This window comes from Tupaia chinensis, unplaced genomic scaffold (assembly GCF_000334495.1).
Source record: "Tupaia chinensis unplaced genomic scaffold, TupChi_1.0 Scaffold000574_1, whole genome shotgun sequence".
Lineage (NCBI taxonomy): Eukaryota > Metazoa > Chordata > Mammalia > Scandentia > Tupaiidae > Tupaia > Tupaia belangeri.
Window position 1 is genome coordinate 1,218,605 of NW_006160088.1, and position 17,285 is coordinate 1,235,889.

Here is a 17,285-nt window from a genome sequence, read left to right on the forward strand (position 1 = left end):
TTCTTTCCCTCTTTTTTTTTTTCTTTATTTGCTAGAGGGTGCATGCATTTGCTGAAGAGAGACAAAGAGATTGAAAGTAGAAGGCACACCCCTGGGGAGATAGCCAAACCACCATTTGTTCATTTCTCCTCTCAGGATGTTGGGCGTGCATGCATGAGTGCCTGGTGTGTTTTTCAAGTCACAGGGTCTGAGACTCCAACTGCACAGTCAGCCATGTGGGATCCGGCTGCCTTAACCACCACACTAATGGCTGGTCTTAAATGTATTTCTACTTCGGATATTTTCAGCTTACTTGGAGTAAACTCAATTTTTCTCGGGACACAATCCCATTATAAGTCAAGGAGCATCTTTATTCTGATGGTTATTTACTTATTTTTCACCATATTTACTTTTTTTCTTGCTATTTTAAAAAATTTCCCCCAAGATTTATTTATTTATTTATTTGTTTATTTTTCTTTGCATTTAATCACTGAACATCTTTACAGTGTACAACATGGTTTTTCCCAGGAAAGAAACAGTGCATATCAGTCAAGTCAAAGACATTACCACACACATTGTGATCAACAGATAATTTTCATTTTTGTGTCTCTTAAATGTTTTTTTTTCCCCTGACTCCCTTCTCCCACCTCCTATTACCCTCTGCCTTCTATACTATCCCCAGTGTCTACAGTTGGCACCTCTGCTGTGGAAGGTATAACAGGAAGTGTTACTAGTTTATTTTTTTATTAGTTTTATTAGTGTTACAGGAAGTGATATTAGTTTTCCACTCGTGGTCAAAATATGAAGTTTCCTTCTGAAATAAATTTATTTTAAAAAGGTTGTTTTTCTGAAGGAAAGTATTAGGTCAGTAACACACCTAATACAGCTGAGGCAAAAATTGTGAAGGTGGCGTGTGTGTGATGAAGCTGGAACCCACTAGCTTTTCTCACTCAGCTGTTCCCTGAATGGAAAGACAGCTCATTCTGGAGGGGACATGAAAGGGCATCTCTCCTGACGCTAGGTGCCATCGTTCTGTCCCTGGACCAGAAGTGACTCCTGCCTTGGGGCAGTAGAACACGGGCTCCCATTTCCAGCAAACACTCTGGGTCTATGTTCTGGAATGTCAAGGATCCAGGAAACTCGCCGCTCCCCGGGATTTCTCAGCATAACGACTTAGCCAACTGTGAGCTCACTTCAGCAAATCCTTTATGAGGAGAATTTCTGATCAAACCTAGGAAGCCTCTTCTGATTTCCTGAACAATGACAGCCTCTGCCACATTGCTTTTCAGGGAGAACAATAGGATGGAGACAATTTCTTGATAAAGACTTCCTTAAAGGGGCAACCCATCTCCTGGGGCATGACATCTTGGTGACCAAAGAGGATATGGCTTTGGTACCTTCTGTTGAAAGGAATTCCAAACACAAAGGCTTTTGGCTTGGGCCACCTTACTACTGAGGGATAGGGATCAGAGGTGACAATCTGGTTTTAGGGGAAAAGCTCATCAGGAACAAGGCCTTTTCTGGTCTGCCTTTTGCAGACAACCTTCTGTTCACATTTCCCTGCTCATCTCCTGTGCCAACAAGGAACACAAAGTGAGGTCTCTCTCTAGCCCTGGTGAACCAGAGGAAGAAATAAGGGGCTAGCAAATGCGGGCCCCCTACAGACACACTCCAACCAAGGAAGAGGCTGCCTTGAATTCTATTATTGTATATTTTTGAAGACTGTAGATACACACATGGAAAAACCACGTGCATTTCTAAAGGCAGTCTATACCCCACTGTGGTGTTCTATAATTAGGAATGAAAGACAAATCATGAAGGAGAATAAGCAGGTTTAGGGATTGAAGAAGGTGCAGTGCCCAGATCCACCTCTCACTTGCTCAGAACATGCGATCTAAAATACACCTTAGTTTCCTCAGCTGCAAAGATGGGCTGATGCTTTCCCTCTCAGGAAACAACGCATATAATCATCAGGAGGCGCATAGGAATAGAGAAAATGTTAGCTAAACAAAAGGCCTTGTTACAATTAAGCAGAGGGATGGGAAAAGTTGAGGTATAAGTCACAGGAGAGCAAAGAAAGGAGACTGCAAAACTGTCAGCTCTCAGTTGAGAGGGTCCCAGCGATGGCTCCTGGGAAGCTGGCATCAGGCGTCAGAGAAGGAGAGCCATGGCCATGGTAATGACCAGACACTGGGGAAGAGGGTGGAGGTGCCATGCAGCTGAGATGGTGAAAACAGTATTATTCATTTGTTATTCACTTAGCTTTGTTCATTCAACAAATCCTTAGGAAGAAAAATGATAGGAGTGCTATATGGTATTCTAGCTCTAAGATCCACAGAGCCCAGTGGCCTGCATTTCCAGACTAGGTACGTACAGGCCCTTTTTCCTAAAAAAAAAAAAAAAAAAAAAGGAAGGAAAAAAAGCACATTTAAATGCACAAGTTCACCCACAACAATCAGCTGAATCTTAAAGCAGGAGTAATTATCTCTTCGTCTAAGGCCATCCCTTCATTCTCCCAACACAAACGTACAGAAAAGCTTGGGCTACGTGATGCAGCTTCAGAAACTAGCCTCACGTGACCCTGTTGTTGCCCAGGTGTTTCCAGGGCAGTGAGGGGGACAAATAGAAGACAGATGATAAGACAGCGTGTGATGTGATGAGGGTCACGACAGACACAGGGGCAGCAGGAGCACCACTGGGCAGACCTAACACACCCTGCAGGTGAAGGTGGGTATGGGAGAGCATCCTCCACAAGTAACCAACTGTGCAAAGCACTAACAGTGTGAAGAGCACATTCTGGAGACAGGAAGTAAGTAACTCAGCAGAGATAAACAGTGGGCAGGAAGAGCTGTCACACAGCCAGACACAGGAATGTCTACAGCAGGCTCAAATAACATGAGATCTAGCTGGAAAGGAGTGTGTTTGGAGCCTCGTGGGCAGGGGCAAGGAATCTGGACCCTATTCAAAAGACCAGCAGTTAGTGTAATGGCTATGTTGCTGGACTCCCATGTAGTTGACTGTGGTTTGCGTCCCGTCCCGGACCCAGTGGCTTAAAAAACTCACGCCAGGTGCATGTGTGTGCGTGCCCAAGATCCCGAGAGGAGAATGGAGGAGAAGGGATTGCAGCATGGCCATCCCCCTTGGGGGGTGATTTCTCACTTTCTGTCTCTTTGTCTCTCTCTGTCTGGTGAGTGCAAGCACCCTATGGCAAAAAGCTCTCCAAAAAAATTAATAAATAAAAAATAAAAGAAAAGGCCAGCAAGGAGATGCTTAAAATCACCGATGTCTTCTCAGAGGCAGTTTGGAGCTTTACTGAAGGCGGCCACACATCTCCACAGTGCCCCAGTCTGAGGCTTGCTGGCCCAGCCTCATTTCTCCTGCAGAACTAGTGGCTTCTCTACAGTTACGAGTTTCCCCACACTCAAGTATGCAATATCACATATACACGCAGGCGTATACCACACTTATTTGCGTGTGTGTGTGTGTGTGTGTGTACGTACGCACGTTTGTCTCATTTGTTTTATTATTAAAAGCAAATCTTTTTCACATTACCATTGCTTTCGTAATTTTGTACAATGCATCCAATTGCTTCCTGCTTCAGTTTCCTCTCCTGCAAAATAGATATGATCATAGCCAATCAAATTTGGAGGGCTAATATGAACGTCAAAAAGGTATTTCCCAGAAACCTTTGAAAAATTTGATCCAAGACAAATGGAATTATTTGACCAATACCCCAACCCCATAGCTCCATTTCCCACTGGTGTGGACTGTGTAGACACATGGCAAGAAAAGGAGCAGAAAGGCATTTGGGCAGTGCCGAGACTAGAACAGGAGAGACTCAGAAGGGGCACCCAGGCGGCTCATCCAGAAGGGCCCAGACCTGAGATGGGACCTCATCTGGACAATCCAAGAACTGGAATGCAGGTGAGTGCTAGGTGGGGACCCCTGCCTGTCATTATTCAGAAGTAGCTCCCATCCTTAAACTGCAGTGAAGGCTGTAGTCACTGAGCTTAGGGGTTGTGTCTGTATCCTGTCTGCAGGCGCTCTGGCAGCCCTGAGAGTATAAAGGATCCTGTAGACCTCTGGGGAGCATGGTTTGGGTTACTTCTGGGTGGGTGTTCTGAATTCAATGTGGCACAGGAGTGGACAAATAAACTAGCTCTTTGGTGGAAAGAAAAAGCAAAAACTTCCATTGTAGCATTCACTAATTTCCATGGTGTAGAAATTCCAACCATGGCCCATTTGAAACCACCAACAGTTTAATGATGGGGTTGAAACAGTTCTGAATACGTATCGATTGGTTCCCGTGAGCTGGCAGGAGCTGACTTCCCGAGAACACCGGAGCAGCGTCAGGATAGTGTTGGCATCTTAGGGCCTCTCCAGGAAATTACTGCAAACAAATTACGAGCCATTTTCTGTAATAAGCATTTGCACTTCAGTTTGGTTAAATGAAAATCAGCCACAAAGGGATTTTTATGATGTGCTTTTCTCATGCTCTGCCTCTAAAGGCATGTTTACAAAGCAGAGAGAAGTTCACAAATGTACCTTTCCATGGCGTTGATGAGCAGGATGTGTCCAGAGCCCTGAAGGGCAGGCTGCTCTTTCTCTCACCACAGGGATGGCAAGTCAGTTGTGCAGTCTCAGCACAGGCTCATCTTGCCCTTGCTGGGTCCCTGGCATTTCCCCAGGACTGTATGCACCCATCCCCAGCCTTCAGATTCACCCACAGTGGACAGAGGGATGAAAGCTCTTTCCCAGTGACTGAGTTTATGAAAGAAGTTATAACACAGCCTGTCGTGTACAGTGCATGGCGGTCTGCATCTAAACCACCATATGTTGAGATTTCCCCAGGAAGGTGCACTTCTGTGAATCATAGGTTCTTTATTACCACCGGCTTTAAAGATCTATATTCTATTCTTGGAAATAGAGGGGAAAAAGTCCCTATAACCTCACTTTGTGATTTCAAAAGCTCCAAAAATAATGATCATGCTCCTGAAATTGCATAGAAGACAACTAGTTACAGGATGATTTTTCTTTTCTGTGCTACCAGCTCCCCCATAGAATAGAAATGAAAATTCCATCAAGATGACTGTCTTCTTCTTAAGCCAGAAATGACTCCAGGATCTGTTTGGAAGATACACATTGGGTCCCACTTTCCTTCCATGTTTCCCACTGGGCCGTTGGGCTGTGCCACAGCAGTGACACTGAGCATCTGCTCACTTTCCACATACTTTTGTGTGGAGAGAGGGGCACAGCACAGGACCTGGGGTTACATCTTAAGCCCAGTTTTGCTGCCCACTAGCTATCTGTCTTGGGGTGAGTCACGTGCACTCCACAAACTTCAGTTTCCTCATCAATAGAGTGACCTTCCCTCCCAGGGAATTCTCAGGAGGAAACCAGATAGTGCACACACAGCCCTCAGCACAGTGCCTGGCGCAGAGCAGGGAACGCACTCAGTAAATGGTGACGATGCTCCAGGCGCCCCCAACACAGGCACCTTATTTTTTCAACTATACGCGACTGCTTGAAGAGATGAGTCATTTTTTCTCCTCTTGCAGGCCCTAGGCACACATGGGGTCTAGGTCCAAAGCCAGCCTTGTAAGCCTGATGTGTTGTTAAATCAGGAGGTAGGGAAAAAGGAAAGAGAGCCATGTCCAAGGTAAGAAGGAAACCTTCATGGAGGACAGAGGGTGTCATCTTGGAGGAAGTGGGAACACTGCCCAACTGAGACATCTGCCCCTGGTTTGGGCCAAACGGGGACCCTGCTCCTCCACCACCTGGCTTCCTAAGCTGTCTGAAGGTAGTCCCTGTTTACAGATCTCCCCATGTGGCTTGCCCTGGTGGCTCACATTTTTACTGGAGAGATCACCTTTTTGATTTGGATAACAGACTGGGAGACTCTCTGATCCCATACCTGTGACCTCTTCATCATGGACTGGAGGACCTGACCAGAGGGGAGGAACAAGGACATGCAGTTTCAGGTGGAGAGGGAAGGGCAAGAGCAAGGGGCTGCTGGGGCAGGAAAGGGGCAACAGCAGAGCATGAAGAGAGAGCTGCCACCCCTGGGCACAGGGCGACTTCGGGTTCTCTCAGATAGAATCATGGTGCTGTCCTGGATTGACAGTGATCTTGAGAATGAAAGCCCTTGGAGAGGACAAGCACCAAGTCTCGACTGTGCAGCTTCTTTCCCTGAGAACAGTAGGAAAATATGTTGAGAAGCCCAGGACTGGACCAGGAGCTCACTCTGGGCAGCTGACAATCTGGATTGGGTTTCTATAATCTGGAAACTGAACAGTGGCTCCAGAATCAAACTAGGAGCTAATTTTCTTCCCTGGGAGCTAAATTCAAGTCCCATCCCAAACTGGAGGCTGTGAGGGGGATGAGAAAAGTCAACATCCTACCTGCTAGATGCTTTTTCTCTGGCTGGAAGGTAAGGTACCCAGGCAAACAGTTATGAGTGACTCAGAGAGAAGCCAGGACCAAGAGTTAGAAAGCCAAGCCCTTTCTCCTAGCATATCTGTGAGTCAGCAAACCTTGAACCCCAGCTTTCCTAGATCTGCAACAGAAATAACAGTATCAACAGTAATGGTCCCAGCATTGCGGCAACATATCCACCCTCCAAGGGAATTATTTTTTAGAACATCCATAGTAAGCTCATTCTTTAAAAAATTATTTACTTTTTATTTATAATTATTATTTTTTTTAATTTGCTACAGGACACATGCACTCACCAGAGAGAGAGAGAGGGAAAGAAAGAAACAAGCCACTGGGTCCAGGACTCAAACCTTGGTTGGCTATGTGGGAGTCCAACACTCCAACCACCATGCCACCTGCAGGCCCCTATAGTTAGCTTTTTTATTTTTCTCTAACAATAAAGATCAAACAAGAGCTTGTGAAGAAAGAGCAAAGTGAAAAGTCCTAACCTCAGAATCAAAGTTCTATCTTCTCCATAGAAGTACAGAAATTAATTTCTTAATTTGGTAACATAATGCTCCATGATGTTTAATGTTTATATTTCCCTCTTAGGCTACTGCTAAAATATTATTGAGCAAACAAGTGCTGAATTTTCTCTTACAGAGTGTACCACTCCCCAATATTTGAAATTTCCTGTATTAACAATCAAGGAGTTGTCAGCTCTGTAAGGAAGATATAAATATATTTTAATGCTCCTTGTATAAATTGTTTATTTATTTTAAACATACAACTCTTCAAAAGTTTATAGAAAATATGTATTATAAAAAGTACACATGCATTTTAAGTTTTTTTGCCACCAAAGTTAACTCGTACTTTAATTCCATTTTTTCCAAACCTTTTTCCTTGTTTTAATTACATTTTATCAGTGTGTATCTTTGTAGCATACAAAAGGAATGTTCCCAGTATGAAAAAACACTGCATTACTGTACACCTCATTCTTAACACATAATTTTACACTTCTGTGTCTGTTAAATGTTTTTCTTTTCTTTTTCCCCCTGATTTCCTTTCTTCCATCCTTCCCTGTCCACCCTCTTCCCACACTGTTTCTAATATCCACAGTTGCTCCCCATTCCTCTGTACCTTCCGATTTTTCAGTTTCTGTCATAAAGTGAAGACAGTTGGTATATATTAAGTGACGACATATAATGCTTCTATTTCATAGTCTGGCTTGCTTCATTCAGCATTAAATCTCCCATATTCGTCCACTTTCTATCAAATGCTAGGGTTTCACTGCTTTTTATGGCTGAGTAGTTTTAATGTCCATTTGGAAAGCAAGAAGTTCATCCAACTTAAGTCCAAAGAAGACTTAGCCCATCTAAATAGTATGTGCCTGCAAGAAAAAATTAAAAATTGGGGGCTGGTATGTGGCATGGTGGTTAAGGCACTGGTCTCTTACATGGCCAATCGAGGTTTGAATCCCAGACCTGGTGGCTTGAAAATTATGCTGGGCACATGTGCATGCATGCCCAAAATCCCAAAAGGATAATGGAGAAGGGATTGTGGTGTGGCCATCCCCCCAAAGGGAGATTTCTTACTTCCCTTCTCTCTGTCACTCTGTCTCTCTCTCCAGCAAGCTCATGAACTCCTACAGCAAAAACAAAAAGTAATTAATTAATTTTAAAATTGAAAAATATACATAAAACCTAAACATTAAGGTAGGATTGTTCCAATATTTGCAAGCTGTTTTTGTTTTTGGCTGGATGACTCATGTGCTTATTAGAGAGAAACAGAGAGGAAGACAGGGAAAGCATTCCCCATGGGGAATGGTTATATTGCAACCCCTTCTCCTATATTTTTTCCTGTTTGGATTTTGGGCATGCATGCATATGAGCCCAATGTGTTTTTCAAGTCTCCAGGTCCAGGACTTGGAATGCATAGTCAGTCATGTAGGATCTAGCTCTCTTAACTACCATGCCATAGGCTGGCCTTCAATATTCACAGATTTGAAGGTAAGTGGTGATAATGACTTGAAATTACCACTTACCTTCAAATCTGTGAATATTGAAAACCTGGCCTAAAATTGGCATAAATGCTTCTGAGAACTGTGATCCTGTGAAAGCTGATGAGGTTAGCCTGATGACAGAGAGGTAGGAATGACCCAGCAATGTCGAACCAAGAGGAAACCTGGAGCCCATTTAAAAACCCCTTTTAACTTACTGCTGGAGAAAAATGAGCCCCAGGGAAGAGCCTAACTTCCTCTAGGTCACTTCAATGTTGACCACAAAGAAAGAAGTGGAGCATGGCGTCCTGCCTGGATCACAGGAAACCCAAGTCCTCACCAACACTTTTGTTCCTGGTTGATCCTTTAGTCCAGTCTCCATAATGCATTAAAATCCTCCTGCTGGAAATGGTGTGTATCCCCACCAACCCAGGGGATTTCCTCAGTTCTCTGAGAATTCTCCAAGCTTGTCTACAGATCTTCACAGGCTGTAATAGAGCACCAACACTATGGGGACTTCTCAAAACTCAAAATAGCCTTGAAAAAGCCAAGGAACGGTCTTTTCATAAAAAGCTCATGGCCCCACTTATTCATTGTTGGCCTTCAGAGCCAACAGGGAAGAAGGAGCTCTGCCTACTTTTATCCAAGCCTGGGCCACTTATCTCTCCAGTCAGGTAAGAGCACCTCTCTCAGAGAGAGCAAGCCAAGTCCAAAGAAGATTTAACCTATCTAAATAGTATGTGCCTGCAAGAAAAAATTAAAAATTGGGAGCTGGTATGTGGCATGGTGGTTAAGACACTGGTCTTCTACATGGCCAATTGAGGTTCGAAGGATGCAGATCCAGCTCAAGCTTCCTCCAACCATGAGTCTCCAACCTTCCCAAGAAGCTATGCAAAGATTCCAGAAGCAGCCTGTGCTGAGGTTTCTGGCCTTGCCAAGAGGTGAATGTGATGTTCCATAGTGACACTGACATTTCTGGGAGAGCAGAGAGACATCTCAGGCCAACAGTCCCACCGTAGAGAAGGGATAATGATTCAGGTAGTCTGGTCTTCTGTTGTTACATTTGGTCAAGGAAGACAATGAAGTCATTTCCATGAGTAATACTGAGATGCAAGAAATATCCACATGCCTGGAACTAGCGTCCTAAGACACAAATGACAGTATCTGAGATTTGACCACGAGAGTTCCAACAGTCCAAGTCTCTTCATGTTCAAACATGAGCTCTACCACTTTAAAGCTGCCTGCCTTGAACAAGGTACTTAACCCTTGTGAGGCATTCTTTCTTCACTTTTAAAATGGGATCAGTGCTTGCACAACTATATTTATTGCAGCACTAATCACGATGGCTAAGACATGGAACCAATTCAAATGTCTACAAATGGATGAATGGGTTGAAAAAGTGTGGCACATATACTCCATGGAGTATTATTCAGCCATAAAAAACAACAAGCCTGGAATTTGATAGAAAGTGGACAAATAAGGAAGATTTATTGCTGAGTGAAGCAAGTCAGGCTATGAAAGAGAGACATTGTATGTCTCCACTTAACATATACAGACTGTCTGCACTCTATGGTAGAGACTGAAAGACTGGAGGACATAAGAGTATTAAAAATTGTTGTGGACACTAGAGACAAGGTGAAAGGAGAGTGTGGGAGGGGAAGAGTGAAGGAAAGGAAATTAGGGGAAAAATAAGGAGAGATAAGGTATTTGTGGGACACAGATATGGTTTGTTATCTGTTGATGAGGATGTGTATAATATTCTCAACTGGACTGAGATGTGTATCATGCTGGGTAAAAATCTCTCTAAAATCTAAATGTTGTATAGCAATTGAATGTATAAATAATAATAAAATAAAAATAAAATGGGATCATAGATACACAGCCTCCAGGAATAGAGGTATAAATGTAGCTTTCCCAGTGCCTGGCACCTAACAGGGGTGCAATTAGAGCAGATCCTTTCCTTTCTCTTTGGGCTATGCATTTAAAGTGACTATGTCCAAAGAGGGTAAATAGTGTATTCGGATGCATGTGTCCTATAAGAGGAGGTTGGACTCCCAGCAGCAAGGAAAGCACTGGGCTGACAGGAGAGAGAAGTACCTAAAAAAATGAAGGCTGAAGAGAGACAAGGAGGGATAAAGCCAGCCCCATTGTCACTGTGGCAGCCTGCCCAGGTTCTACTAGCCCCAGGAATCCCTAAAGAGCTTTCTCTCTGTGGCTTGGGCAAGTTATGATGGAGACTGATTTCTAAGTAGTTACACATAATATAGTATAAATTACTGAGGCTTAAATACTCGAAAGAGCAAGCCGCATTTTATGCCAAACACACTCCAATTTCCTCACACAAGTTATGACTGAATGTCTGAAATGGTTGGTGTCAGCTTCTGGACTTCATGATAAGGTGGTTCTACCTACATTTGCATAATCACCAGAAGAGTAGACTTACAATTTCAAAGAGAGATTCTGTCTAAAAAAATTAATTTCTAAATTTCCTACAAACCAGAGAGGGACACATAATACCTGAAACACAACAGGCTCTTTTTCCTTGAGGGAGTCGTGTGTCAACCCTTTCCTGCTTGGGCACAATGCCATGCTGACAACAATGGATGGCTCAGATTGAGGTCCCCTATTGCCTGCTGGCTGGCCGTACTTCTTGAGAAGTCTCTTAAGTTTTTTGAATTTTCGTCTTCTTAGCCATCAAATTGGGAGATAGACACCTTTGTCCCTGCAGTCTTGTGAGAATTAAAAGATTGAAGACAAAATAATTTCATTAATTCCAAATAGAATGGTGAGTCTATTCTTCTTAGGCGAACAAAAGAAGAACCTTAGAGTGATGTGACGCCTATACTCCTCAGTTCAGCCCCAAGGCAGTGAGAAAAGGAACAAAACCTCACTGTGCATGGACCTGACCAACTGCACATGGAGGAGAGTCCCTGGCTAATGAGACAGGCGGGTAAGTTTCCTCTTGCTTGCAAGGTTTTTATATAGTTAGATTAGCAATATTACTGAATATTACATATTCACCCCCTAGGATGAATATACAGGTATCTTATCCCACAGGTCCTATGCGGAAAGGATCAGGTGACTGCACTTATACTGGGGAGGGGGAGTGAAATGGCAGGAAACTGATACTTACTCCATGAGACTCTTCATGGGAGCTGTTCATGGGTGTCAGTGAGCAACAGGGACATCAGGACTACCCCTATTGGAATGAGATAGACTTTGGAAAAGGTAGGTGGAGAGGGTGGATTCAGAGAAAGAGACATTCTCTTGTGTTGGGAGAAGAGGGTTGAAATCATCTGAGCAGTGGGTGGAATTCAAAGAACACAAAGGGCAGGCTATTCCTGACTTTTGGTAAAGATAGTGGAAAGATAGGATGAGTGGTTTAGGGGTGACCTAACTGACCCTCCCATCTGTTTTTTTTTTTTAATAATACTTATTCTTTTTTTAAAGAATTATTTATTATTATTGTTAATATTATTTTCCACATGAGTATTGTCAGAGAAAGACAGAGAGAGAGAGAAAGGGAGAGTGAGAAAGCAACCCACCAGGTCCAGGACTCAAAGCATGGCCAGCCATGTGGGAATTCCAACACCTTAACCACCATGCCACCTGCTGGCCTCCCTCCCATCTCTTTTTCAGCCTTTCTGGAGAGAGGCTTTGTTTTCTGGAAAGCACCACTGCCTAGAATCACAGAAGAAATAAGCAGTGTGGTGCTGTGAAGTGTTTTCCGCTACCCCAGAGGTAATGGGAGAGATGTGGAATGATGGGGAGATCTGAGACCCCCTACCTCTTGTTCTACCCTGTGTGTCAGGGAGGTCACCCTCTGAGAAGACAGGTGCCAGGGACATCTGGTCTGCAGAGTCCAAGTTAAGGACCCAAACATGTTGCCAGGCCACTTTTCTCAGTGAGAAAGTGTTCAGATCAGCCTCTTTCTGGGGGAATTACAGTAGGCTCTGGGAAAATGTCCCAAAATCAACTCTCAGGGGGAACACAGTTTAGGATAAGATAGTTTATTCCAGAAAGTCTTTCTCCAGAACAGAAATGGGCCTTGGTCAACTATTTCTATGGAATCTGTATATCAGAAAGGGATATTGCTCAGGGTTAGCCTGCTTGTAAAAGGAGGTAGAAGAATAAAGACTAGCCCTTTAAAGATTGATTTGACAATATATGCCCCCCTCAAATGCCTGCATGTGCATGACTATTTGAAAAGGGAAGTACTTCTACCATCTTTCCCACAGAACTTAATCACAGTCTGAAGGTTAAACCAGCCTCACCACCCTGAGCACCGCAGACTGAGCAGAAGGTGATTCTCAGAGTGAGGGAGACTGGGTTGAGACCCCACACCTTGCAGTCACCAAGCATGGCTTCTCCTCAAAGGGGGCCCTATGTGCTACCTAGCAGCAATCCATTCACCAGCCTCTCTCAGGAGTGATGTTGATGCCAGAGAACAAGGGAAAAGAAGGTCCTTGAGGAGGCTGAGGTGCTTGTCCTGCACCAAAAGTAGAATGTGAAATGTCTGTAAGGCCTGCTGCTTCTCATTTTTGGCAAGCTGAGGTCCAAGATGCCCAGAGATTTGATGGCACAACATCCAGCCCAGTCTCACATTCCCAGGTAATATGCCAGTATCCTGGAAGGAGCCTGGCACAGATGAGATGCTCAGTGAAGATCTGCCCAAAGAGTGATTCTAAAATATTGTTCTGGTGTAGATACTCAGAGGACAAGCCTTCCGCTGTACTCTGACGATGGGACAGTCAGGAAAGAGAAAACATGTTTGTGCAGTCCTTTGAAGGGATAAGGATGATGAGCCCAACAGAGGGGAAACAGAGGGCTACTGTCTACTTACAAGTTATTACAGAGACTATCTAAATGTGTGTCGAGCACTGCTGGCCCTTTAAATGTTTGGAGTGTACCTGGCTCCCTGAGACTCATTTTGCAGGTGGTGAAATTATCCAACCATATCTGAACCAATCAGAGTCCTTGTGATGGGAGCAGTTGGTCAGATTGCATATTCACTGCTATACAGCATTGGAAATGAATCTGTCTTTGGTGAAGACCAGCCTATAATTATCATGCTGCTGGTGGATATCACCCCCATGATGGGTGTCTTAGATGCTGTCCTCATGGAACTGCAGAACAGTGCCCTTACTCTCTTGAAAGGCATCATTGTGACAGATAAAGAAGACATTGCCTTCAATGACCTGGATGTGGCCATTCTTGTGGGCTTCATGCCAAGAAGGGAAGGCATGGAGAAAAAAAAAAATTACTGAAAGAAAATGTGACCATCTTCAAATACCAGGAGAAATAGGCCAAGAAGCCAGTTGAGGTTGTCATTGTGGGAAACCCAGCCAATTCCAACTGTCTGACGATCTCCAAGTTGGCCCTGTCCATCCTCAGAAAGAAATTCAGCTGACTGACTCATTTGGCTCACAACTGAGCTAAAGCTCAAAATGCTCTTCAACTTGGTGTGACTATTGATGATGTGAAGAATGTCATTATCTGAGAAAACCATCCCTTGACTCAGTATCCAGATGTCAATCAGGTCAAGGTGAAATTGCAAGAAAAGGAAGTTAGTGTCTGCAACTCTAAAAGATGACAGGTGGCTCAAGGGAGAATTCATCATGCCTGCATAGGAGCATGGGGCTGATATCATCGAGGCTTGGAACCCATCCAGTCAGGGTCTGCTGTGAGAGCCATCTCTGACCACATTGGATATCTGGTTTGGAACTCCAGGGGGAGAGTTCATGTCCATGGGGGTCATTTCTGATGACAGCTCCAATGCTATTGCTGTTGATCTGCTCTACTCATTCCCTGTTGTAATCCAGAACAAGAATCGAAAGTTTGTTGATGGTCTCCCTATTAATAATTTCTCACATGAGAGGATGGATTTTATTGCAAAGAAATTGGCAGAAGAAAATAAACTGCTTTTGAATTTCTTTCTTCTGCAACTAGACAATCATTATGATGTTACTAAATGCCCCAAAGCTGAAGAATTGAAATGTCATCTTTGATCATAGTACTAAATAATAATAATGATGCACTTAAATTACTTGTGAAAAAACAATACATTTTAAAGACAATGTGTACAGATTTATAAGTTACGATCTATCATTATGCTGTTCAAGTGCTGTATTCTAAATAAAATATATATATTGAAGTGAAAAAAAAAAGACGTTTGGTGTGAGAGTTTATGACTGTCTTAGGATATGATGCTTCTATTTCAAGACTGCTTGCACTTAGAGCATGAGCCTTGATAAAAGCCTTGATGTTCAACCAGGATCTGTCTGAAGCACAGTTATTAACAGGCCCATGAATACACTTTGTCAGTGACTTTGGTAACATGGCCAAAGTAAGAGAAAACAGAATATTTAAAGATAATACATATTAAAGGGATGAATCAAAAGAAATATAACCTCTGGATAAAGTTGATACTTCATTAATACTAAACTGCTCTTAACCCCTTCTTTTTTTTCATTTTAAGTTTTTTTATTATCATTTATTTTTTATTATTATTCATACATTAAATTGCTATTCATCATTTAGACTGTGAAGAGACTTCACCCAGCATGACATACACCTCAGTCCAGCTCAGGGGAGACCCCACACAACTTAAGCCCAGAATCATCACTAGACTTGACTAGAACTCTTCTTTCTAATCCATGCCAAGTCCTTGCCCTGAAATAACATCCACTTTGTGTTGTCATCAGAAATTCAGATTGTATTTTTTGCTTTCTTTGTTTCTCTTTTTATCTTCTAGGCACTGCTCATCTGGCACCAAAGAAAGAATCCCAGGTCTTTCCTGACATTTGTGCTGGGAGCAGAAAGGAAATATCTGCCGCTGGCAGCTCTTTCTTGGAGAAGAACAACGATCTCCCAAGTGTGGGTGGCATACTTCAGAGAGTCATGTCTTTCTCCAGTGCCCTCGCCTGCTGCTCGGCGAAAAGAAGGGCAGGTGGGAGGGACTGTCTTTGGAAGAATCGAGGTCATCTTTGGAAGGGTGCCGCTCGACCCTTATCACCATTGGCGTCAGCAGGTGGGAAAGATATCCATCCTAGTCACATGATAGGGAACTGTACGAGTTGGCAATATTCTGATTAAAGCTGTACAATCCCTTCCATTCTGGCTAAATTTACCAGCTGTTAATGTGAACAAGTATCTCCTTGTTCCCTGATAAGAACAAGGTGAAGATAAAGTTCTAATCAGCTTTCACAGCTTCTTCTACCTTCTCCATCAATCACGCCCCAGTTCGCTAGAGATCAGAGTACCAGTGTTTCAATTACTGGGAGGTATTGCTCTCCACTGTCCACAGCCCTTGCATTATGGATCCTTTCTTTCATGAAATTTTTCTTCTTTCCTCAACGAGTCAAGAAACTCCTTGAGAGCAGAACTGGGAGAGGGCACACAGTAGGTGCCCTATAAATGTCTGTGACATTGAATATGATTCTCCAGGGCTTTAGCAAGGAAGGCTCTGGAAAACAAAGATAATATATCTTCCCTTGGAAACGACTTAGTATTTTATTGGTGATAATCTAGACATGGCTGAACATACTACCCAATTTACATTTAATTTCATGTATCGTGACTAAGATTCTGGGATCATAGCTAAATGCGATCTTCAAAGGGATCCTGAAAAATACATGAACGCATAAGTCACTTATTCAAGCTGCTCTTGGAAAGATAAATGTCTAACCTCCAAATTAGGCCCCAAAGAGCCTGTGATGATAGAATTGGAGAAACTATGGCAGGTGTGAGAAGCTGAGAGAAAATTGTGGACAGAAGCTTCCTGTCTCCTGAAAGCGCACTGAGGGGGATATACCTGCCTCTTCTCCACTCAGAGGAGGCCATCTGCACATCATTTGTTCAGTTCTGCAGCAGAGAGTACGGGAGAGAGTGTGGAGGAGAGGCAGAAGTTAGCAACGTCTGACTTGGTGCAATCTACGTGACGTATGTGATTGAATATATAAAAGAAATTGAAATAAAAAATATTAAAAAAATAAAAAGTACAGAATGGTATCTTGTCAAAAGAAGATATCTGCAGGGGTTCCATCTTGCTGCCACCACCCCACAATCTAAGGCCCAGGCACTGTGAACATGGTCAGGCCCAGGAGAGTCGGCCTTAAAAGAACTACTAAAATAGGGACCAGCAGTTAGCATAATGGCTATGTTGCTGGACTACCATGTAGCCGACCGTGGTTCAAGTTCCAGACCTGGCGGCTTAAACTCACGCCGGGCGCATGTGCATGCATGCCCAAGATCCTAAAGAGGAGAATGAAGGAGAAGGGATTGCGGCATGGCCATCCCCCCTGGGAGGTGATTTCTTGCTTTCTATCTCTCTGTCTCTCTCTGTCTGGTGAGCGCATGCGCCCTATCTTGATAAAAGCCTTGATGTTCAACCAGGATCTGTCTGAAGCACAGTTATTAACAGGCCCATGAATACACTTTGTCAGTGACTTTGGAAACATGGCCAAAGTAAGAGAAAACAGAATATTTAAAGATAATACATATTAAAGGGATGAATCAAAAGAAATATAACCTCTGGATAAAGTTGATACTTCATTAATACTAAACTGCTCTTAACCCCTTCTTTTTTTTCATTTTAAGTTTTTTTATTATCATTTATTTTTTATTATTATTCATACATTAAATTGCTATTCATCATTTAGACTGTGAAGAGACTTCACCCAGCATGACATACACCTCAGTCCAGCTCAGGGGAGACCCCACACAACTTAAGCCCAGAATCATCACTAGACTTGACTAGAACTCTTCTTTCTAATCCATGCCAAGTCCTTGCCCTGAAATAACATCCACTTTGTGTTGTCATCAGAAATTCAGATTGTATTTTTTGCTTTCTTTGTTTCTCTTTTTATCTTACCTGACTTTGGGTTTTCCCTAC

At 43.2% G+C, this 17,285-nt stretch overlaps 1 pseudogene; it reads left to right on the top strand.

The window, feature by feature from the left end:
* Positions 1-13,338: 13,338 nt before the first annotated feature.
* On the top strand, positions 13,339-14,354 carry LOC102475713 (malate dehydrogenase, cytoplasmic pseudogene; annotated as a pseudogene).
* The last annotated feature ends 2,931 nt before the right edge of the window (positions 14,355-17,285 follow it).